This window comes from Haliaeetus albicilla, chromosome 5 (assembly GCF_947461875.1).
Source record: "Haliaeetus albicilla chromosome 5, bHalAlb1.1, whole genome shotgun sequence".
Lineage (NCBI taxonomy): Eukaryota > Metazoa > Chordata > Aves > Accipitriformes > Accipitridae > Haliaeetus > Haliaeetus albicilla.
Window position 1 is genome coordinate 36,315,209 of NC_091487.1, and position 25,784 is coordinate 36,340,992.

At 39.1% G+C, this 25,784-nt stretch overlaps 1 long non-coding RNA gene across 1 annotated transcript in view; it reads left to right on the plus strand.

The window, feature by feature from the left end:
- The window catches only part of LOC138685498 (uncharacterized), an 83,196-nt gene that overhangs the window by 14,221 nt on the left and 43,191 nt on the right, over positions 1-25,784 (plus strand). The window contains exon 2 of the long non-coding RNA XR_011324781.1: positions 25,420-25,465. This is a non-coding gene — a long non-coding RNA (uncharacterized lncRNA). The remainder of the gene's footprint in view (positions 1-25,419; positions 25,466-25,784) is intronic.

Here is a 25,784-nt window from a genome sequence, read left to right on the forward strand (position 1 = left end):
GGCAATTGTATTTTACTAAGATTTATTGGGTTTTGGCCAATAAATTCCACTGACTCATTTTCTTTTAAAATGTCCAAACTGAAGTTGGCTGGGAGAGGCAGACAAAGAATGACAGGTTTTTGTTCACTAGAAAAGAAAACACAACAGTAAGTGAAATCATGAAGCTTTTGCTTGGGAGGGGGGAGTTGGAACTTATTGTTCCACAGTGAATGGAAACACATGAAGCTGCTGAGATTTTGCAGAACCATCATGGAGTAGTCTCTCAGACCTTGTTTCACTCTTAGCTGATAAAGATCTATTGAATGTGATGGGGTTCTGAGAAGGTACTCCACAAGCTATGGAGAAATTTAGATTCTAATTTTATTGGTTTTATCATCCATCTAATAGAATTCAATAGAATCCCAAGCCAGGGATTCTCCTGTCTTTTGAGATCATGAAACCAAATTTGACAAAAATCTTATTGTTTTGACTTTGATAGACTCCTTCATAATTAACTAGAGCCTGCTGGTCTAGTGGACTGTTTTTGTAAAATCTCTAGTTGGATGTTAATGGACTTGAGGGCAAATATATTCTCTGGAGCCTACAAAAATGATCCCCTAAAATCTGTGCCAGCAAGCAATTAAACTAAATGAATGAAGTTATCAACTGTGCAAAGCAACAAAGCTTGTAAATTCAAATGTTAATTGAAGGCTTTATATACTTCATCTGCATATTCATTTGTCAGTTATATATGTTTGCAAATAAATAAATGTATTTGCAATGAGATAAGCTAATAATTAAGGACTCCTGTATAACAGATGCCATTATACTTCACCTGATTCTCAAACAACCTATGTTACAAGTGAAGGAGATTGGTTTTGGTACACAATTTCAGTAATTTTGGCTGCAGTGTAGGTGGCTGGTCTACAGCCAGTGGTATTCACTCCACTGATTGAAGGTACTTAGGATCAGCTCTCTGCAAGAATCACACTTTATTTTTGTGCTTGTCCAGAGAAATCTGCTAATAATTCTTCTCCTGTCTTTGAAGTTAGTTTCTAATTTTTTTTAGCTGGTGGCCAACTTCCAGATATTTAACATGCCTTAAGAAATTAGTGGAGTTTCCTCCAGTTGCCGCATATCATCACAGGTGAAATTTAAATGAGGAATGCTGCAGTTGGAAGACATTGACACCCACACAATGAACCTCAGAATGACTAGTAACAGGGAGCTGTCTTTGAAAAATGTGGTTATAGCTCAGATTCTCTGAAGGTTTAGCTAGTCAAGAAAAAGATGATGAAAAACAGCAGCCTTGAAGTTTAATTGTTCTTGTGGTCTTTTCAGGTCATGGGCCAAATTTAACTACAGGCATAAGTAAGACTTATCTTAATCAGTTAAAATTGCAATATGTTAGTCTCAAGAAGAGAAAAACAGAGTAATGTGGAAGACTTTTTTATTTATTTTTTGCTGTCATTTTCATAAGGCTGGAGAAGATCTAATGAGAGTCTTGACAAAAGAATTAAGGGTGGGTGAGCTGGGAAAACACTGTTTTGGAATTATGACTGAATAGCAACATTTCACTCTGCACACACTGATCTGTGGAGCTGGAGCTGTGGGGAGCAGGAGCAAAGGAAGGCAGTAGTAATGAAGCCTGATGCTGGCTGTAGCTGAGCAGTTCACAGCAGAGCTGACGGCCACAGGATTTAAAAGTTAGCTATAGTCACTCTTCTGCATAAATGAGACTAGCTAGGGATAAATAGCAATGATAACATCTTGCTGTGCTCTCATTGTAGTTACAGCAGATTTGCACTGGTGTTATTGTGACAAAAATTAGTCTCATTAATTTAGTATTTGCAGGTCAGAATTCTGATCCCGGTCCTGCTGAAAAGAGCTCAGTATTCATGCTTGGACACAAGCTGCAGTAGAGAAAAAGATTTATCTGTGGACCTTTCTGCAAAAATATTTGAGGTTTTTTGATTATTTTTTTTAAAACTGAAAAGTGGGAGTAGGTATATGATTCTATACATTCTTTGTTTTTCTTATTCACTTCCTTTATTTTCTGCTACAGACCTTTGGAAGAGACAGGACTAGACAGACTTCTGACCTTATACAAAATGGCTAGTTAATGCCCTTATCTTCCTAAGTGCTTCCTTTTGCCATTGTTTGGGATATTTTTGGCTAAGATTTTTTTAGTGTGAATAAGCCTTTCTTTGGGAAACGTTTTCAGTTACACATGACGCCTCACTTTCAGTGAAGTGGTAGTTAGGGAATTGGGCTGGAATGATGACAGATCTTATTCAGGTTGTCTTCCACCTGTTTCAGAATACTCTGGGATGACAAATTGTATTCTGACTCGCAGGCCCATAGTTTCAACACCCAGTCACCAGGATGCCTTTTGAATGGGAAAGTTTGGCTCTTGACACCCAATTCCTTTCTGGCAATATTTCCAACAGAAAATAAAAATGTTGAAAGCTTGAAAACTGCTATGAAAACAAAATACATGCCCTGTAGACAGCTCTGCCATCTGTGCTTCAGGTTCCCTAAGTAAGTATTTCTAAAAGCTTGCACAGTATTTAAGCTGTGTCAGAGTAGTAGATTAAAAAGGTTTTTATAGTTCGTGTGGTTGTTATTTTTAATTTTTTTTTTCAGGCATGCCTAGAGAGTAAGAATAAGTATTGCTTTTAAATGTGTCTGTGGGTACATACGTACACAGTATTTAAAAGAAGTGGTAAAAAATAAGCAAAGTTTCATGTGTTGTGGATCCAGCAGATACATATCTTTGGCTCAGAAGGATTCAGTTTCATCTCCCAGTGGGAATTCTTGAGTTTTTCTAAAAAACTTTAATTGGAGGCTGCTGTTCTAAACATGGGACACAGAACAGCCGGTGACATTGGGATTTGGATCCACTCTGTGTACCAGCAGTACCTGCTTCAGCCTTTAAAAATGTTACATCACCATAGTCTGGATTAGAGCTATTGTGGGAGCAAAGAGGAAGTCAGTACAGAGATAGTTATGATTTTACATAAACAGAAAACTCTAGAAAGCACTTTGTTTCTGCAGGAAACTGCAATGGGTATGAGAACAATTTTCTCACAGGAATTAGGCTAAAGATGTTTATAGGCTTTTTCATGTGTTATGACATTTTTACTCCATAACAAAGCTATTTTTGTTGAAAATATTTAGACGGGCTTACAGATAAGTAATGGATTATGTTCCTCTTGGAATGTGTGTTTGTGATTTAAACATTATCTTGAGTTTATTCTAGAAAAAATAGAGAGCAGAGGATAGTTTATTAGCAACATGCTAATAGAGGGAAATATGGATACAATAATAACAGAAGTGGAGCATGTCCAGCTAAAGAATACCAAATGCTTATGCACTAGATGTTAGGATACTGACTTCCTAGATCCTTGCTCAGAGCCTTTATCTCATCTTAAAAAATTGTAATATGTAATATTGCTGGTTGGCCACTATCAAATTAGTGGATGATTGCAGTCCAGTTTCTTTTCATATATTTGAACCAATTCGGTGGTTCTGCAGCAATGACAGCAGAGGATGAATTTTGAAAGAATGTAGAATAGTGCAAGACTTGGCTAAAATAGAGCATTTCTGGACAAGAAGAAATAGAAAATCTGCTCTCACTAATATTTCAAATCAACCAGGTCTTAGTGGATTTTTGTTTTATTTACATATCTTTGTTTACTCTTTACTGTTTCCTGTAGTTGTGTTCAGCATAGATCCTATTTGCAACTCCTCCAGTAGTATCTAAATTGTCTCAGAAAATGGGCTTAATGGAGGTGTTAATTTCCTCTTGGTGAAGGGAGGATTAATTAGATATGATAATAGGAATCATGATACATCCTGAGTTTGGATAGACACCTCTGAAAGGGTAGAATAAGTAGCAACGTAACTCAGTGCACTGAGAAGAAGGAAGAAAAAGAAAATACATTTTATGAACTGAGAGCTACAAAGACCTTGACAATATATAGAAGCTATTACTTTCTTAAGGGAGGGGGAGTAGGGAGCTGCTTAGCTCATTTGCTGTTGTGCTCAGTAAATGTTATTGCATATACTGTCCCGATTGTTTAACAAATGGATTGGTAAACGTTCCTCTGTGCTTGGGTAGAGCTTGAATTCAGAGAATTCCTGAATGCTGTCTCTGAAAGCCAAATTTTGAACCTGCTGAACTGCATTATCTGCAGTTGCTTTGCCATTTGTAATTAGTTATCCTACATTACCACACAGCAGAGAAATTGCTATAGAGTCTTACAGTGTAATGTAGTCAGTAGTGGTGCAAATAATAAAATGAAGTTTCTATTATAAATTGGCTTGAATTTGGGGTGGCTTTTTTGTCTAATACGCAATTTCAGTGCGTGTGGTACATTTTTTTTGCTTTAGCTTCAGTGTGTGCAACATGAAAGGACTGTTACTGGTTATTGTTTGGGAATCCATTCTCATCATCATGAAGATGTCTTTCTTAAACTCTTTGATTTAGACACAATATGGGTAAGACACTATGTTTTCTGCTGCCAAAAATACGTTTTACATGCTGCTTGTATATCCAATTGCAAATGGTGCTTTTGCCTAAATATATATCAAAGGGACCTATGCCACTGATGACTTGTAGGACTTTTCTGAACTGCATGGAAAGGAGAAACTGGTCAATTTCCTTCCTTTAGAGTGCTGTTTTCTGACCATAAGTTTCACCAAATAAGCACACTATTGCCAAGATGGCTTTGAAAATGCCTAACTTCTATCGAGGCAACTTCTAGGAAGCCATATGTTAATCTTTATAATTGAGATCTTTTGATCTGTTCCCTTTCAATGACCTTATTGAATGCATTTTATTAAACACGCAACTATTCACAAATACCCCCTCCTCCCCCAGCCCACTTGATTCTTTTTATTTCTTTATTCATGGACAAACCTTAGAGTATCCTACTCCAAATGGACCTCTGTAACTTAGTGTCCCATTGCTATTGGTAATCTTAGAGAAAACTCCACTTTCTTCTTTTAGCTTTTAGAACATTGAAAGCTGAAGTGTTAGAAAGCTTTAGGAAACAAACATTTTTGGTTGTTCACAACATTTTTATTCCTGTGTTACTGCTGGAGATATGAGGGGTTATATCTTTTTAATCTAATTATTCATTACTAGAAAGCTAATAAAACTTGGAATTATCTTGAGTAACTCAGAATGGCAGATTTTCAGGATAAAAAACCAAACTTCTCCCTTGTGAGATCTCCAGAGAGAGTGCAACTGACCTCTGCTTGCCTGAGCATGATCCATAAATATCCTCTTTAGTTTGCTTTGATACAAAACTATGCTGGTCCTTGCCTGAATGAGGATTGCAGGGAGTGAGAACTTGCCCTGCACTGAACATGGAGGCAGATGGGTCTAATATTGGGACTTAATTTTTTAACTTCATAAAATTTTATTGTCATAAGAAAAAATAGTTACTTATTCTTGGGTGTGAAACCTGTCTATGTCAGTTTAAGCCAGAACAGCCTCAGCTGTGTGTCTGTATTTTGGTCTGACTTGCTCAAGAAGCCTCAGCATACCACACAAAGCTCCTCTGTCTCTAGGTTGAGTAACAGCTATATGATACTCCCAGACATACCTTTCCTAGCCACATGACAGATTGCCATTCCAAGTACTGAAAGACTGTATATTTCTCTTTCCTGTTATTATAAATTCCATGTAAAAACTGAACTTCAGAAACACAGTGAGGTATTTGCCAGAGAGTTGAAACCAGGAGAGGGAGTTTTTCTGGGATCTCTTCGGGTAGTTTGGACCTCTCCACACACTCAGGTGGCCCTCAGGGGACGTGTGGAGACCTACGCTCAAAACAGGGGTGCAAGAAAGAGAAATATTTTTATGGGCATAAGAGGTAGTGACCTGAGGTGGCCCCTGTAAATCAACAAAAATGTGCAAAAGGTTTTGGTTGCATGAGCAGTGACAGAGCTTGAGTCATCTAGAAAAGTAAGGGGAAAAGGAACATGTCAGATAGAAGACAGCAGGGACGGTGTGACGAGAGTGGGAGAGGAAAAGCCCAAAATGGGAGCTGGGTGCAATGGGCTCCAAGAATGAGAGATGCCAGGGAAAGAAGAAAAGGGTGGGTGTGTGTGTAAAATTCATGGCAGAATCTCCATTAGGATTTCTATTTAGGGAAAGTAAGGCAGTTTGGCAGGGGTAAGGATAGAAGAATTATAAAGAAAAAAAACCACTAAAAAACTTCAAGAGTCCCTCAGCCAGACCTACTGCAAGAAAAGTTATGAGATTCTGGAGGCAGGAGTAATCATGCCTTCCAGATGAGAAAACAATATCCCTAGAATCTTGCAGACAAAATTAGCATGGAAGAAGGATCAAAAATTGCCCCAAAGCTGAGAGGGATATGGGAACTACTGCTGATCTAAAAGAGAGAGAATAATCCAGGGGAGTTTATGTGTTCCTGGCGTGGGGCCAGAGAACAGGATTTATCTGTCACAGAGCAGCCTTACCAGTGTAATTAGTTTCACATGCAATTCTTACAGCTCCACTAATTATGGACGCCCTCCCCTGGGGCTCCTTGTAACTGTCATTGCCTCCTGTTTATGCCCCCACCCCTCGCCCCCGCTGTTGGGATGTCAGCCCATCTCTCTGAGCGGCAGCAGTATCAGCTGCAGGCTTTAGGACTAGGAAGAACCTCTTTCTGTTTGTGCTCTTCTTGCTGTGGTTGTACAGTTCCTACCTAAAGTTTGGCACTGAAAACAATATTCTGTGTAAATGGTAGAGTTTAGAAAAACCCAACAAAACCCCAATTGTATAGCAGGGTAGGAATCTGCAGTCATTTCAAACAATCTCTGAACTGTCATTTCACTTACATCCTTCTTGAGGAAGGCTGAGAAGGTGCTTGTCTTCAGAGACAGTCTACCTGCCCATCATTCTTCATGAGGATTGGCAATAGTTTTATGATCAGTACCCATAGATTTTGTCTGTCAGAGCTAAAACGCCTCTGTTTCATCCTTTTGGTTTAACACTTGGTACTTCTTGGAATTCACGTTCGTCATTGCTATGTCAGGTTGTGGTAGCCTGACTGCAGTCCCATTATTTGTATATTTTGATTTCATTCATTTAGGTTCCAGATTCAGGTGCTATCCCTTTTTTGGTCTTTGAGAAAAATTAAGTCTGTTTTTTGTTGAAGAGTTGCTGGTATGAAATAAACTACCTGGAGTACTTTAAAATGTATGTCTAAAAGGCAAATTCTGTTCTTGTTTATCTTATAGATCAGTATTTAAAGTTTGAGTAAACAATGTTTGGGGTGAACAATTCTCTTTGATCTGACTCCCCTAGGGTGATATTCTCCATTTGGTTCACTTGAAAGAAGGAAGATTAACTTCAAGGGAGCAATGGTTACTGTCCATTCAAACTTGCTTTGTTTGTACTCATCTGTATCTGAGGGAAAAGAAATTAGGAGACGTTATACAGGAGAGAGGAGAAAAGGTGAGACCATAGTATATGAAGGTCTATTTTTGTTTACAGGAAATTATATTCCAAACAGTAGCATTAAATGTTGCTGAGTTTGATAGACAGAAAAACTGCATGTGTTTATGCAACTGTTTATGAAATTTGCTTTTCAGCAGAGCAGAATCAGCCTCACTGAGAGTGGGGTAGAACATTGTTGTACAAGTGCACATGGTCCTATGGGAAACACATGCATTTCCTGTCTATTTTTTGTCTCTTCTCTTGTTTCTGAGATCAGAGATATTGCACATAATTTCTTCATAAGCTGCGTTCACTAGACACCATTGAAATTATATATTTATAGAGGCACATACTGAGTGCGTACAACTACACTGATGGGTGTGCAAAATTAGCAAAATACTAAGTTGTAGAGCTTGTTCTTCTTCAGGGTTTTTGATGTATGAGAAGTTTTAGAGAATGGATATAATTGTTTCTCTCTTCTTAGAAAGGGATCTAGGAGATTAATATCAGTTTCCAAATACAGTAGGCTTCAAATGTATTTCATTAAGATGTGGCCATTTGATTTAATTCCCTCAGAGTCCGATTATGAGCCAACCTTTATTTCTTTCCCTGAAAGCACCAGAAAAATGTTTTCGAAGTATAGTAACAGTCATGCCTTTAGATTTATACTAAGGGTGAGTTGTGCTGTGATGTCTGATTTATAACTGACCCTGATTTCTGACAGAACAAGTAACACATGTTTATTTGTATGGACACCAGATTGCCTTGTGTTGACAAATTTATCTGAACATGGAGTCTCTTCTGTCACCCTTTTTCTGCTCTTTTTTTCCTGTTCTTAGTTCAGGAGGGGACATTTTTCATTTCCCCAAGCAGGTCTCTATAAATATTTTGGTGGAACAATCAGATCTTTTCTTGCTCTCTTCAAGAGATGTGGTGATTTCAACAATTACTCTCCTTCATCTGATGGGTGTTCCTGCTGCCTCAGCTGCTGTGAGGACATGTAGTAAAGGTCCCAGAATTTGGCCCTACTTTTTCTCTAAGACCAACTCCGTCTACTGACTCAAAGCCAGAAAAGTTTCTGTTACTTTAAGAGATGTTTAGTGGTCTCATAAGAAGGAACACAAGGCCACTGACCATGTGGGCATTGGTGCTGTGTCACAGCATCTCCTGGCATGCTATGGAGTCAGGATTGAGAATCAGTCAGCTTCAAGCACTTTTCTGCAGGAGTATACTTAACATCTGTACAGAAAGAGGATCGTGGATCACCACGCTGTCTTTAGAGTGACATGTGGTACTGCATCACCTGCCACCAGAGAAGTATCAGGGCACAAAACCTCTTCACTGAATGATTGTCATGGGGACATTCTGACTGAACCTCTTCCTGCACACAACAGACCACCAAATAATTACAGCGCTCTAATGGCATGTGATCATACATACAGACAGCACATCTAACTGAAAAGTGGGGATGGCAAGTTACCTTTCTTCAACTTCTTATTCCATGCAATAACAATCTGGTCTTTGATTAAGAAACATCCCAGAAAGAAAAAAATGGGTTGTACAAAGGATCAGTGAAACTTCCTGCACACAAAGCTCTCTCCCATGTCCCAGACAAGGAAACTGAAAAATATTATTTTTATTGCTATTACTAACTTCTGTGTGAATCTTTCTTAATGCAGTATGTACAATATTTTCAGTAAGAACACAGCTTTTCAAGATCATGGTTTCTACTAAAGATGGCCCTGAGCCTGGACCTGACTATCCCAAGCTCTGTGGGGAAAGGAAGTGGGTGGAGACCATGATCTAAAACTAGATCCATGGCCACATTTTGAAAATGACCTCTCTCTGAAAAAAAACCCTGAATGCCTCTAAACTTTGAAATGTTGGTGCTGGAAATCTAGAACTGCCTTCTGCTTTTGTGGCTGGGATTTTTCCTTTTACTCTTCAGTCCTGTCTCTCTGTTACACCATCTTTGAAACCTAAAAGAGCCTTCAGTTTATGTTACTTAGTTTGAACATTGTTAATGACTGCTCATCCCTTCCTAAAAGCGTAGGTCATCATGGAAGCAAAACTGAGCAAAAGCCTTGTTCAAAAAGGTAAGTTCATATGGCAGCTACAGCATGTGCCGTTACCAGTCGCAATCACCTCTAGCTCTAGGAAGCAGATTGCAGTTGCAAGACTTGAATTGCTATAACTTGGGATAGTTCCATAAATTTAAGTGGTGCTGCTTTGATTTATAGCAACAGGGACCTGGTCCTCATTGCTTTGCATGAGAAGAATAACATATCTCTTGCATATACTGTATTTTCCTGCATATAACATTTTTGATTACCGTATGTTCATTATTACTGAAAAGGGGTGGTAATCCAAAATCACAGCTTCTAAGGAGGCTGGGGCTATTTTGCCAAGAACAACACTATATAGCAGCTTTTACTTCAGGATGAAGTCTGTTAAGTATCTAGCAGATTTGTTTTTCATCAAAATAGAGTTAATATATTATATGTGGCCCTTTAAAGGCTACATGGTTTCTGAAAAGGGCTCTTTTGGGATCAAATTGCATTCATTGCAGAACTTGATATGGAGATGGTGAAGCTCATTAAAGAGCTTTATGGCATGTAGTCAATGCCACTACTACCACAAGTCTACAAATTTTTTCCAAATTACAATTCCAGGCATATTTTGGTTTCTTCTGAGCAAAAACAAGTGACACTGTAGGAAACTATAGGCTAAGAAAAGAAGGAAATGGGATGTGTTTCTCCATTTGAATAAGTCCTGCTAATGTGAAATAATATATAGAGTATCACTGTAAAAATCATTGAAATGTCAGACCAAAACACAAAAGACAGTATCGGGCATAGGCCACCCAGTTTCAAAAAAGGATTTAGATTCCAGTGACCTAACTCTGTAGCTGATTGACAACTTCTTTTGACCAATTTCTGCTTTAAGAATGGTCAAGTCTTCTTGGTTTTTTCTCCTTACAATACTTTATTACATTTAATCTGACATTCTTAATGGTGTGCTTAATCACAGTACATTTTAGTAAATACTAAAGCTTAGGAATTGGAATGAGGACATGCAGTATTCATGTTCAATTCATTCAATTCAATTCAATTCAATTCAATTCATTTGTTCAGTTCAAAACAGTGGTTTCCAAGTCTTCACTTAGCCACTGCTTATATAGTTCTTCAGCTGTCCATGTAATTTCCTAAATCCCCAGGTAACTAAAATTTTGCTTCTGGACATGGACAGAAGCATTTCAGTTTTGGTTTGTCTGAGCATTTCAGCATCTATCACAAACATATTGACAGACTAATGATTCCATACTTAAGTTGCTATAATGAGATGGTTTTTGTTTTACCTGCCAGGAAGGACTCCAGCTGTCAGCTGAAGGTTATAAAAATTACAAAAGCACACTTTTGGTAGCCTCACATGCATTTTCATGGCCTCTTAAATGTTTTGGAAGAAACTACCAGTACTGAGAATTATTGTCTTACAACTCTTATGCAACTTCTGAGGTTTCATGGAGGTACCATGTTAATTCTTTTAGAGCTCCCAAATCTGGTAGCCCAACAGAGGTGAAGCTGCCACAGCTCCATATTCCTAGGTCCAGCCGTTAGTGAGACTGAACATGTATTCACAATAGAAACACAAACACATATACAAATGTAGAGATATATGCAGCTGGTCGCACAGATCAACAGAGACAGAAAACATAGCAGTCACACAAACACAAACAGCACCAATGGCCTCCTCCTCTTCCTCTGGCTGCTCAGGATGAAAGCCTATTAGTATAAAATATATAAGTATATACATATATAAGCCAGTATGGATCCTTCTGTAGTAGCTGGTGTTGGACACCCAGTGTACCCAGTAGCTGGCCCAGGATCCCCTGGTTTCCCAGATGGCCCACACACAGACACACAGATGTAGATGGGTCTCTGCAGTGGCTGGCCCAGAACTATGACCTTACCAGTAGCTGACCTCCAGATCCCAAGGTCTCTCCAGTAGCAGGCTTGGACCTCATGGTTGTCCACTAGCCGACTTTCAGAACCATCTTGTTCCTCTGGTATCTGGCCCAGACTTAACAGCCACACCAATACTCTCCTCCTAAGCATCTTATCCTACTTGCTGGCTAGTCTGGCTTGATGTTCAGTAGTGATTACACACCATCATGCACTCCCACACAAATACACACTCTCTGGTCTCTCCAGTCATTGCCACCCCTCATGTGTGGGGCCCTGATGCCCCATGGTCTGACTCCAGTTACTGCACTTGGACCTCCATATATACACAAATCCATGGAGTAGAAAGCCCCTCACCCATGAGAAGAGTTGGAAATGGAGTTTAATGAGAAGATGGGGTAGACTGTGCATCGCCAGACAAGCGTACTGACCAAATGCCAGGTTATAGATGGCTTTTATCCCCTTTTCCCTCTAGTTTCCCACACTTGTTCCTCCTTGAACTCTCCCTTTCCCCGTCTTTAGTACTTACCCTAATAAGTCTTGTACAATTCCACAGTGTTCACCCCTGCATCCCAGAATGACTTAGCCCTGGGCTAAGCCCCCTCAGTCTGAAAGAAGACCCAGAGAGCCTCTCCCACAGACTTACAGATGAGGGCCACCTCTGTCCCGTGGGGCCGAGGCTCCCCAGTGGCAGCTTCTTTCTCTGAGTAGGTTACTGGAGTTCCCCCATCTACTGTTGTGTCTCTCTCCTCCTTCGTGTTCATGGAGATGAGCCTGTAATCGCATTGCCTAACAAATTCCTCTGTGTCTGAGGGTCTCTGGAAGATTTTTCTGAAAGCCTGCTATAGATAATTGGAATGGAAGTATGACAGGATGCTAACAGATGGAGGAAGCAAAATACAATTGCACCTTAGTTAATGCATTTTAGTTCCATTTGGTGCACAAATTAGATCACTATTTTCTTAACTTAAAAAGCACTTATAAAAGACTAATGCTTTTAAAGCTAAAATCACAGTTCTGCTTATTCAGCCTCGAAAGAACTGATGAGTCAAGACAGATGACAATGATAAATCGGGGAATTTAAGAAAATTACAGGAAAAGAGAAGAAACAGATTTGGAAAAAGAATGTTTGTTTGCTTTGTATTGTTTTACCAGTGTAGTGAAATGGTGATAGAGGGCTGCAGAGGGGTGGCTTGCTGTGGATGATGTATGTTACAGCTGCCATTAGTTCGGAGAGGATCTCTAGAACGAGAATTGTGATACCAGGAAATGCAATATAACATTCAAAGTTGTGTTTTCCTATGCATGTAAATTTGGATTTTATTTCTGAAATTCTGATCAGTGAAGTGTAACCTTAGTTTTAGCCTGGGCCTGCTGTTACAGTATGGGATTAAGAGATGATGACTTTCATTAAGTGTCTGCTGCAAGCTGTGAAAACTCAGTACCCAGCCCATGGGTTACAACAGTAGTTCCTGCTATCTGAAAGCATAGGTTAGAGTTCAAGTAATTTTGTTTGCTTAAGAATGTCTTTCATGTTGCAGTGATAATGTTGGCGCACATTACTGAGAATTCGGAAGATAGGGAGCACAGTTTATTTTATTTTATTGGCTATGGGAACCTGGATGTTGAAGGAAGTTTTTAGAAATAACCTATGAACACGGCTGAGCCAGGACTGTTGGAAACTAATCCCAGCTCTGCCACTGAGTCACTGTGTGGCCGCAGGTCTGTCTTACCTTGGGACAGACACTGCTTTGATGGGCTCAAGCTACTAGAAATGCAGAATGCTAAAACCACACCATTGCAGTAGTCCAGACACCGTCTGCCTGACTTAGGCTGCTGTTGGGCCCAGGCTAACATGTCCTAACTCTCAGGTAGGGTTATTAAAATGGATGCAGTTCAGGGCCAGCTTGGCTCGAAGGCCTGGGTTTGTGGTGGCTCTTGTCCTGTAGGAGCAGGTGTCTTGTCACTGTGACTCTCTGACTTCCAGTCCTGGGCTTGGCACGGGCTGAACGAGCTCAGGTCTGCCTACTCCTGGTGGTGCAGAATGGCCCGTCATACCTTTATGATTTCGTTATCCCACTGACACTGCTTTTTGAAACCTGTGAATTTAAATATTGAGAGTTATTATACATAGGTGCAGTGCTGACATACGTAAAGCATGTATAACAGTTAAACTAAACCCTAAGTCTGACCAACCTCTACAGGTTTAAATATAGCTACGAACCTGGGTCTGAATTTTGCAGGTAGAAGCCGTATGTGTGCTTTACATTATTCCTATAGCATCTTACATCTACTTTTAAGTATGCAAAGAAATAAAATTAATTTTTGAAAATGGTGATATCAGTGACCATAAATTCAGTATTTTGGCTTTCTTGTTGGATGGTCTAGGGCATGAAGCTGAACTTCTATGCAGGGAACAGGTAAAGGAAATACACAAATAATCTCAGTACACAGTTTATATACTCAGCAAAAGAAAAGGTTGCCTCCTGAAATAATTATGTCAGGTTTCATGCTCTTACTGGTATTACTAACTATGTAAACAGCAAGAAGTTTCTAACCTAGCTTTGAGTCCGATTCTGTTGGGACCCATAAAAACACATGATAAGAGACAGCCCTTCCATCAAAGACTTTACAATCTTCAGTCAGGAATTTTTATTAAGACCCACTTCTTCACACCATTTTTGAGACAGAAAGGCAGCCAGCACTGTGACTGCAAATCTAAACACAGAATGCTTTATGAATAACTTCATTGAGAGCAGTGCTTCTAAAGGTGCAACACGATGTTGAAAATTTAAACAAAAAAAAAAGAAGAGGAAATTATAAACTACTTATATGTTTTAACCAAGGTCCCAGTCCAAATTCAAGGAGGAATAAAAGGCGGGAGTGAAAGGTTAAAGACATGAAAAGCTTTAGAGTAATGAGTAAGGTGATAAGAAATGAATGAGAAAGGATATAAGAGGGGTGAGGGTGGAGGGAGAAAATGAAGTAAGAGGCAAGGGTAAGAGTGACTACATACTCTAAGTTGTATATTAATTTTCTGTGGCATTTAGCAGGCAGGAAATTTTTGGCATCATTCAAATTAGAAAAGAATGTTTTGTTTGTTTAAATATGAAAATTTCTAATCTCACCGGCATGCCAACCTTGGAGTTATTAGAGAGAGATGAGAAATACCATCAGTAAAGCAGGAATGGATGTTTCTAACTAATGCAAGGATTTTCCCTGTTTTGCAGCATAATGAATGAGTGCTAGCCACAGTCTTGTAAATGGATAAGATAAATGGGACTATATAGTGAAGCAGAACTAGAACAGAGGTTTGGATTTTCAATTTTAGCACAGTTGTTCTTCTATATTGCCATTTGCCAGTAATTTTCTGGATGAAATACTGATTTTCTTTCCCATGAAAAATATTTTTGCATCATGCTTTTTTTTTGAAAATAAATTTTTCAGACAGCATTTTAAATATTTGAACATTCTATCATATCAGTATACATTTGGTTCATGTTTTTAATATTTTTCCTCCACAGCTATATGTGGAAGAAGGATTAGTCAGAGAGTAAGAGAGAAAGATGGTGAGCATGCGTGTGGCACATGTCAGAACTTACTTTTTGGAGCTGGACTTTGTGGCAAAAAGGTAGGTTCTCTGACAAACTCTGTAATCACAGAATTCCCACACATGCTTGAGCTCTTCTGTGGCTGAAAGTTATCCAAGAGCAAGACAACCATAACTGTCGGGTATTCAAAAGGCAATTGGACAGACAGGCAGCATGGGTGAGAGCTGAAGAAGTCTAGGTAGTTGGCTAAGGGCTGGGCAGAAGGATAGTCTGGCACTCCTCCTGCTTCTTCCTTGTTGATCATATTTAAGTGTACTTTTCTCTTACAGTAGACACTCAGATTTTCCTTTCCTTCTTCTTTTTAGCTTTAAAAGCCACCTCACCTTTCCTTCAGTGCCCCATTTTCTCAGCCCTAGTATTCCTCCAAGGCAGAGCAGTGTAAATCAGAAGTCTGTTACCTTACAGTAAAGTGGGTAAGAAAGAAAGGAGTATCAGGATCATCCAGATTTTCAGGATCAGCCTAATTAATACACAATTTCTCCAATACATCTCCTTCAATGTACCCAGGTCAGACTCTTTGACGAGAAAAATGCGTTATTCTTAATTGATAATGGAGTCTTAAATTATTCATTATTTCTGGCAGCAAAATGTTTCCAACTCTCTCCTTCCCTTAACTTTAAAAAAAAAGAATGAATAAAGCAGTCTGTATTTAGAAGGTCTTTAACAAAATGCTTCACTCCCAGGTGTTGGACTAGCCAACAAAATAACATTTGTAAAAACTGACTTTGTGCAAAGTTCTTAATTTAGAATGCTATTGTGCAAGTCTGTCATGAGGTGTGGGAAAATGAGAAGTTGAACACTGATATTCACTACAGGAAAACAAAGAAAATGAATGAGATATCTGGAATTTTTTTTCAACTTGCATGAATATTTAGATAGACATCAGAAAAGATATGGGGGAGCAATATGGAAGAGGCTTAACTAACTTTGCAAATATGTTACAGTTTAGAATAATAGACAATATTCCTCACATTTAGATAGAATTGTACCAATTGTTATTCTCTGGATTTACTCCAGACTGAGTGACAACAGAGAAAGTCCTCGTATCTCCTCTTGAAGAAATACCTGATCTCTTCTACCCTAGAGAAATGCCAGAGATTCCCTATTTGCAGATCTTTTATGTCAGATGCTGAGAAATAGGAGGCTGGTTCGGCCAGTGCCCACCCAGAAAGACTTAAGTATTGGCCTTGCCAAAGAATATAAGACATTAACTGATGGCTTCTGCAATGCCATGGGAGATGATTCAGAGGGACTGCAGCAGTACGTGCAATAGAGGAATCCTCTACACACCCGCAGCGTATGTCTGCCCTGCATATACAGTTGTTCTGATCCATCTGATATTAGACCTATAGCACTGACAGGGGCCCCTCTCCAAAATTATAGAAGCAGAAAATTCAGTCTACATTTTCTTTTCAGGTAGAGCCGCTTTTTAATAGCTGGTAAAAGGAACTTTACCAGCAAATCTATCATAGCTAGTAAAATCTAGACAGGAAAAAGAACTTTAAATTTTCAGAGGAATCTGCACTACGACAGAGCTAATGCTGCTTCTACAGTTCCCTCCCTGCCCTTTGCTCAGCTTAGATGCTATGAAGTGTGGTCAGGGCTCTCTGCTATTGCACTTACTACTGATGTAGTAAATGCTATAAGCTGAGTGAAGAAGTTAGTTTTGGCTTTACCTTAAGGATCTCAAGTACCAAAATGACCTGTGAAGATTCTGTGACACATTGAAACAGGTCAGCAAATCATGTGCTTACAAATTCAAGCTGGAGTGTGAAGATGAAGACATAGGTATTTCTTACTACTGCCTGGCATAAGTGACTAGCTGCAAGATTAATCACTTAATTTTCTAAAATTGAGGAATTTTTCTACGTAGGTTAGACCCTGAATAAACTTTCTTCCAGAAATGAAAGAGTCTCCACTGTGATAAGAGACATAGCACAGTGACTATGTATGAATACTGGAAAATGACGTTTCCTTTGTTGGAATTTGGTAATATAAAATACTTATGTTGAGCATCCAGGGCCGGAAGAGCATTTGTCAGGGAAAAGCATATGGTTTCTCATGTAGAACTGCACAGTAGCCTATTATGACCATCAGACCACTGACTAAAGGCAGTAAACGTAAAATCTGAAAAGTAGTTATAAGGCTACAGTTGAATAGCCAATTTGGGAATTGAAATTCAGGGTCTAAAGTGTTTTTTTACCTGGGCACTGTATTCTCCTGCCACTGGAAATGAATAACTGACATTGACTTTTTAAAAATTGCTTGTCTCTAAAGTGGGAAAACAAGGCCTTTGGGTATACAGTGCTTACCACAAATCATAGACATGCTCTGTTCTTTCTTTTCTCAAGCTTGCCATCTCCTTCATTAACCATCTACCCATTCTGATTTTTGTTTTCTTAATGCTGGATATTCATAGATAGAAATTCTTGTGTAAGTGGTGAACTTTGCAGGTGAAATTCTCATTCCCTGCCCAAGTTCATAAGTAAACAAATGTATAAGGATCTCCAGACAGAAGCAGAAGCCATTGATTTTAGTGCATGGTTATAACTAAATATACTTAAACATATGCATATACAAACACCATTCACATTGCCTTTTTCACTTTGTTTCTTGTTCACTATATTGTCTTCTAAATCCATAAAAGGACAATGGTGGGAAAAATTGGTTTACAAATCTAAGATAAACATAATACTAATCTAGGAGACAGGAAGATGCAAAGGTGTATAAACAGATGACAAAAAGGAGGGGGAAGATGGTGGGTATTTCCAGTGTCCCAGTATGTGAGGCAAGTATTAGAAAGCAGAAGAATCTCAAAAAGAATATAAGAATATAAGAAGCAAAAGTAAAGTGATGAGTGAGGCATTCTCTTATAGACAAGTGAAGATGTCATACTCTAAACATGCTTAGCTAAAGATCAAATTATATCATCTTTTGCAGTAGGAATAAAAGACCCTCAGATTCCAGATAGACAGAGTATATGAGCAAAGTAGCTAAATTAATGAACTGAGGAAAAGCAGGTTGATTAATCTTTAGCTGTTATGACTGTGGTGAGGATTTGATAACAAGCCAAGAAAAGCAACCATAATAGGGAGCTCCTATTAAGCTTTCTAGCTGAGAAACGATGTTGAGGTGCAATTTCAATTAGGTTTGTGAGTGAAAGACAGCAGAAAATAGCTTTCACATTTAAGAAGTGATGAATATGAAACAATTTCCATATTAGTTAGGAACAGAGGCTAGTATCACATTCATTAAAGTTTATCCATTTTCATTTTGTTGCTGAATTGTTTTTTTTGCATATTGTGAATACCTGTTTGAATATTCATTAGACTATTATTTTAAACCTTCTTACTCATGGAAAGAACAGTGTCTGAAAAGCAACTGAGCAGGAAGAACTTATTTCTTCTAGTGACCAGAGAAATATAGCTTATCTGAGTTTAATGTTTGAAAGACTACTCCTAGAGGAGATGCCTTAGTTATATAAATAATTAGGGATTACTTTACTTGTAGTGTAGAAGTCTGAAGAACTTTATAAAAAATTGTAGGGAGCAGTATGTGAATGTCAAGCCCTCCATTTACCTCTTGGTCATATTAAATTATTACTTCTCTGAAATATGCATATAGTGCAGTCCTGTATGCAGTGCATAGTGCAATCGTATATATTAACCACTAAGATTTGGTTACATTAATTTAACTTCTTTGACCTAAGTAGCCCTCATGTAAATCTTTTCAACAGCTTGCTCTCCTTTAGCTGCTGGGGGATTCTGCAAAGCCTTATCACTGCTGTCTTTGTACTCTTACCCTGAGGAAAGCTGCAGCAACATTGACATCAAGTAGCTAGGAAAACATCTGCATGTGCATTACATTTACTTCTTTGGGTTCAGCTCAGCTAATGAGCTGGCTGCTTCCATGTAAATCAAGTCAACCATAAACAGTTAATGCTTTCATCAGGTGAGCAGTGCTCTGGAGTCTCTTTGAAGGTGGGAACACATTCACTGCAGTGGCTCAATGTTGCCCATATAAACACCCCATCTCAAAGATGTTGTTCTGTTTTTCAGACAGGCTTGCAGTTGTTGAGAGGAAGCGTGCCACTGTGCCAGGTACCAGAAGCCAGACCAATTTACTTTGAGTTTGTGGAAGGGGGGGAAGAAAGAAAACACCCAACAAAAATCCCACGAGTGGTTTTGGAGACATTAACAAAACAGAAAACTTGAAAAGCTGAGATCACATCTGGGATTTATCACTGTGTTTTGATAAACCTTTTGGCTTAGCCAGCACTCTGTCCTGCACTAGGGATTCTGCGAAATTACAGCACACATGTTCTCAACGGAGTTTGTCAGATCAACTTTATACTTGAGTGTTTTTGACTGATTAATTACCCACATAGACAAGTGAGGAGTTCAGAGAAAGGTGACTTTTTCTTCTGAGGAGAGTTAAGCATGAGACATATTACTAGGGAGTGTGACTGTAATTAGAAGAATGGGAATCGTTAATTTAAAGGTAACTTCTGGATCTTCTTCTGAAATAATAGATCCAATCCTCCTAATATCAAATTGATGCATTGACATATTGTCAGTAAAGGAGAGGTCAATAAAAAAGGTGTTTTTAAAATTGCTTAGTCTCCGGCTAGTTGTCCAGGGCCCTTTGCAGTGCATGAGCTCTGAGGTGCCTAAGCATGGGAAGCCAGCTCCATTATCTGCCTGGAAAAGCCAGGGCAAGAGTCCTAGTTAACAAGCTTTAGAGTCATTCTTCTGTTACCACACATTTTATTATTTATGCAAAAATATGACAGCTTTGACTTAAGAGCTGCTAACAGCTGTATCCCTAGAATATTCTGCAGGTGAGGGCCCTGCCTGAATGCCTAAACATGCTAAGTTCATGCCCTTTTTCAATCTTGGCAGAGGAATGGCATTAAAAGTGGTCTCCTACAACGTCTCTAAAGACAGACTGCTGGGCAACATGGAATTCATGCCTGCCTCCCTTACTTGCCTGTCTTTTCTTTCAGACTCTTCAGGAGAAAGCTGGCTGGGTCAGGGTCTTTGAGGAAGATTAATTCAGAATGCCTGATGCAGGAATTCTTCAGTGATCCTGCAGTTGGGCAGTTTGGGCAAACCTTGGTCAATGTAATGGAATGAAAAGCCATTAAGGGCTATACAGAGACACTATGTCAAGCTGTGGAAGTGCCTGAATCCCAAATCAGAGAGGACAGGATTGGGCACAACAATGAAGGGTAGTTATTGGCCTCCTGAGAGGATACAAATGTAAGAATCTATCAAAACTAAGCACACAGAAATTGAAATTGTTGCTTTATTGCTCATTTGAATGTATTTTTTATCTTTCTGTTATTGGATAGTCCCTGCCTTTGTGTTTCTTTAAAGGACGCTCTAATTCTCTGCTTCCTGTTGGCATATAAATACCAGAATTGGCTTTAATCTTCCCTCCCGTAATTTAAAGATATAACTTCTTAAATCCTTTACTAAAAGATACGATGTTGAGGTCTTACATCATACTTAGTCTTTTGAAAGTGCTTTTCTTCTTCCATCATACATTTTAAAATGTGAACACCACAAGTGGAAGTCTCACCTCTATCGAGCATACTTTTCCTTGCAGGCCTTCAGTTCACAAGCAGATTTTTTCTAAAATTGTTTTTTTTCCTTGCTTAGATAAGAATAGCTGAGGGCAAAAAAAGTAGCTAACATGGTAATACAGCCAGCTAAATTGCAGTTTTGGTGACAAGTGTATGATATCCTCTATATTTACCTACAGTTTAGTTAGTGATGCACATTCCATTATGTGCTAATTTGCTTTAGTAAGTAAAAGAGCATTTATGAATAAATCAGAAAGGTGCCATTCAACCATGTATTCAGAAAGAAGTAAAAAATAGTGTATGTAAACATAAGCTCTTTGTAACTCCAAATACTGTAATATCAGCTACCTTGTCTGTGTCTGGCAAGCCAAGGGTAAGTGACAGAGTACAATGAAATGTTAAATTAGCCTGTAAGGGGTTCCTAAGGACAGAGGATACATTTTATTTAAAGAAAGTAACATTGTACCTCATGCCAAACTGAGGTAATTTCCTTCCCCTTTCTATACTTCCTAGGTTTCCAGATTTATAATTTTTTATGGCATTTGCCAGAGCTCACCTGAAGAAAGCATTACTCAAATACAGTCTAAAGGAAATATTTTTGTTCAGAATCCAGACCCATAAAGAATAACTACTGTATGTTAAAGAAAAAAAGACTGTGTAATTTTACTACTAATTATGCACATAAGCCGAATAAATAGACCACTGTTGCTGTGTTGAATAGAAAATTCACACATTGCTGCTTACAGCAATGCACTGGGGTTGCTTTCTCTATCACTAACCTAATTAAGGGATTTCTTACCATGTAAAGTTTGTCTTTTCTTGGAAGCCAAAGAAGATTGTGTGAAATAGAATATACACATGATCCCACTGACTGGGAGTATTATTATTTTCAGTGTCTGCTTCAGTCAGTTATTCAAGAACTCCACTATTTCTTTTTAGGAATAAAGGGGCTTTAGTTTAATTGAATTTACTTCAAATGGGTAATTCAGTAGTTCCAGAAGGATTGTGTTGGCAACACTGATATTAATAAATTATTTCAAGGCCCAAAGGCCCAAAATTTAACCAGAGGAGCTGGACTCACAAGAACATCTATAAGTGTAAATTTAGCAGTAAGGTACCTCTTTTAGTCACAAAACGATTATGCAGCTGCTGCTTAAAACTTTAGGAGCATAAATTCCCCTGACACTTAAATTTCCACCGATAAAGTTTTTTCAGCGGCTACATCTACTTACAACCCTGTAGCCCCGGCAGTGCTGGCATACATGCTAGTTAGATGGGTCAGGGACTTCAGTCCCTTTGCGGAATGTGACTGGTTGTCTCGCAGTGAGCCTTTCGCAGCACTCTGGCTTCCCACGTGCCATCTATAGGCACCCATTTCTCCCGCAGCTCCAGGACGGCATCCAGCTTGGGTACATGAATTCTGCCAAGTAGTAAGACAAATGCTGGTGAGTGAATTGAGTCCTTTATTTCCTATGTCGTGACATGACCAAACAAAGAGTGGAAACCTTGTGCAGTGCTACACTGTTCAGACTCTCTCAGTCAGCATAAATCCACACAACGAAAACTGAAGAACCCAAGAAAGAAGGCTGAGACTTCGTGAAGTCCTCTGTCTCTCTCTGTGAAAGATGCAGAACACAAATGGAGTCTGGTATTTTTGAGAATGTGTGAGGATAATGCAACTGCTGTACGACAATAATCACAGAACTGCTTTCTCCTAATATTAGGCAAATTTTTATTTTTTTTTTTACCAAGGAAAAAAGCATGACCTCTGTCTTTCCTTCTCTTTCAATTTGGAGTTACTAGCCAACAAATTCCTTAACTATGTCCTGTTTTCCTGATTAATATTTACAGAAAAGTACACATGCTCCCATCTATCATCTCTTTTCTGAGTATGCAATATCATCCAAGAATATTTCACAGCAAATTAGAAATCCAGATGAGTCACTGATTTCAACAGCGACCCAGATCTCCTTGTTTATGTGTAAGAATGTTTTGTACAAATATTTTACTTGCTTTCATTAATTCTTGAGCTGTGGGTTCCTACTATTCAATATGTTGAGGACTCTGAGCAGGTGGATTGCCTGCTGCCTTTGACTGGGGCTATGAAGTGAGTGTCAGTGATGCTGTGGTCACAGGCAAATCATGTCACTCTGAACCAGTTAATGCTGCTTATGCCTGACCTGCTGAGTATTTTGAGTGGTCTATATAGCCTATAAGGTCTGAAATTGCGCTTATATCCAACAGGATACATGCAGGAAATTCTGCAGTTAGTGTTTTCCTTATGCCATTTTATGAGTATTGAGTCTTGTGGTTACATTTTGGAAGAGGTTTTGTGTTCCTATGGTTCAAAATAAATCTCTGAGGTATCTTAGACTGGCATCTGTATGTTCTGCATCTTTAATAATGTGCAGTCTGAGACAAGAAAGTTTTCCCTGAATTTGTCAGTGTTTCTGGTCTGCTCATTCATGTACAGCTGATTTGCACAAATATCAGCAGAACAGGCATTATGCTTTTATTGTAGAATCTCCTAGCAATTTATACTAATTTATTCCCAGAAAATTTCCACATGCAAAAATGTTGATCATTTTCAAAAAGGATGGCCTGATGGCCTAATGTCCTGATTTCAGCTGGGATAGAGTTAATTGTCGTCCTAGTAGCTGGTATGGTGCTATGTTTTGAGTTCAGTATGCGAAGAATGTTGATAACGCTGATGTTTTCAGTTGTTGCTAAGTAGTGTTTAGACTAAAGTCAAGGATTTTTCAGCTTCTCATGCCCAGCCAGTGAGAAAGCTGGAGGGGCAGAAGAAGCTGGGAGGGGACACAGTCAGGGCAGCTGACCCAAAGTGGCCAACGGGGTATTCCATACCATAGGACGTCACATCTAGTATAGAAACTGGGGGGAGTGGGGATGGGGGGGTCACTGCTCAGGGACTAACTGGGCATCGATTGGTGGGTGGTGAGCAATTGCACTGTGCATCATTTGTATATTCTAATCCTTTTATTATTACTGTTGTCATTTTATTAGTGTTATCATTATCATTATTAGTTTCTTCTTTTCTGTTCTATTAAACCATTCTTATCTCAACCCATGAGTTTTACTTCTTTTCCTGATTTTCTCCCCCATCCCACTGGGGAGGGGAGGGGAAGTGAGTGAGCGGCTGCGTGGTGCTTAGTTGCTGACTGGGGTTAAACCACAACACCTAATCACCAGGCAAACCTTATAAGGTATGTTCCATGATGAATTAGAGAAATACATTAATTTGTTTAATTAGACATTAATTTCTTTAAATAAATCCTGTGCCCTGATTTTAAAACTAGTAATCAAACTTTTGCTGTAACCATGAAGGTCTATTGATACAAATGAATCCAGATCTGTAGGGAGAAGTCATAGTTTTTGTTAGACTAGCTAATATCATAGAATCATAGAATCATTTAGGTTGGCAAAGACCTTCAGGATCATTGAGTCCAACCATCATCCATGCCCACTAAACCACGTCCTTAAATGCCTTGTCTATGCACTTTTTGAATACTTCCAGGGATAGTGACTCAACCACTTCCCTGGGCGGCCTGTTCCAATACCTGACAACCCTTTCAGTAAAGAAATTTTTCCCTAAGATCCAGTCTAAACCTCCCCTGCCGCAACTTGAGGCCATTTCCTCTCATCCTATCTGCAGCCACCTGACAGAAGAGACCAGCACCCACCTCACTACAACCCCCCTTCAGGTAGTTGTAGAGAGCGATAAGGTCTCCCCTCAGCCTCCTCTTCTCTAGACTAAACAACCCCAGTTCTCTCAGCTGCTCCTCATAAGACTTGTGCTCCAGGCCCCTCGCAAACTTGGTTGCCCTTCTCTGGACACACTCCAGCACCTCAATGTCTTTTTTGTGGTGAGGGGCCCAAAACTGAACACAGCACTCGAGGTGCGGCCTCACCAGTGCCAAGTACAGGGGGATGATCACTCCCCTGCTCCTGCTGGCCACACTATTTCTGATAGAGGCCAGGATGCCGTTGGCCACCTTGGCCACCTGGGCACACTGCTGGCTCATATTCAGCCGGCTGTCGACCAGCACCCCCAGGTCCTTTTCTGCTGGGCAGCTTTCCAGCCACTCTTCCCCAAGCCTGTAGCGCTGCATGGGGTTGTTGTGATCCAAGCGCAGGACCTGGCCCTTGGTCTTGTTGAACTTCATACGATTGGCCTCAGCCCATCGATCCAGCCTGTCCAGATCTCTTTGTAGATCCTTCCTAACCTCAAGCAGATATAGCAAAAAGGTTGACTTTATGTGCTTTATCAGCCACGCCAGTTTCTCTGAAAAAAAAAAGATGTATGATCCTATCTTACAAATCCTAGTAAGGTAAATACAGAAAGTATCAAAAACACAGATGAAAAATAAAAAAAAAATTAAAATATTAATTAAAAATTTGGATTCTATTCAGTTACTTTTTTTTTTCAAATAACAACGGATTTTACCTTTACACTGTTCTGAAGCCCCCCCACCAGAGTATAAAGAATGAATCAAGGAGGATGCTCTCTCTTTCTTATTTCTCTATAGCGGAGAATGAATTTGGATTTTAGTACTGGACTGACAAGAAGAGAGGCCATAGCAATGCTTCTCAATACTCTGAAATACCAGCTAAAAATGGAGTCCAATTTACATGCTTTGAAATGCAGTCTTGCTGAAAAGATTTACCTATTCCCAGGCAGTAAATGATCCCATCACTTGCATCACTGCTACATCTCTGCTCACTTTGGTTTTTTTTTATATATCACATGTTAGTGGTAATGTGTTTCATGTTTTCTCATTTATATTTTGGACTTCGTATCAGACAAGTGAAGTTGGTGGACTGCACAGACTTGGTTTGAACTGCAGAGGTAACTGCTGTCTTCTTTTATATAAACCTTGTTTTATAAAATTTAATATATGCATGTCTGTACTGCTTCAGTGACACTCCTGCTACAGCTAATAATACTAATGCATTTATGACATTAGAAGTGTTAGAAATTATATAAAAGTTATAAATTACATGAATTGCATAAATCACTAATAAGAGAATCCTGTGAAATCTGTTGTCTTTCATGAGATAGTCTCACTGAAATCAGGGGGAGTGCACAGCACAGAGATGATGTCTCCTGTGAACAGTCCTTTATGAACATTACAATATACTCAAACCCATTTGATTTCACAGGATCT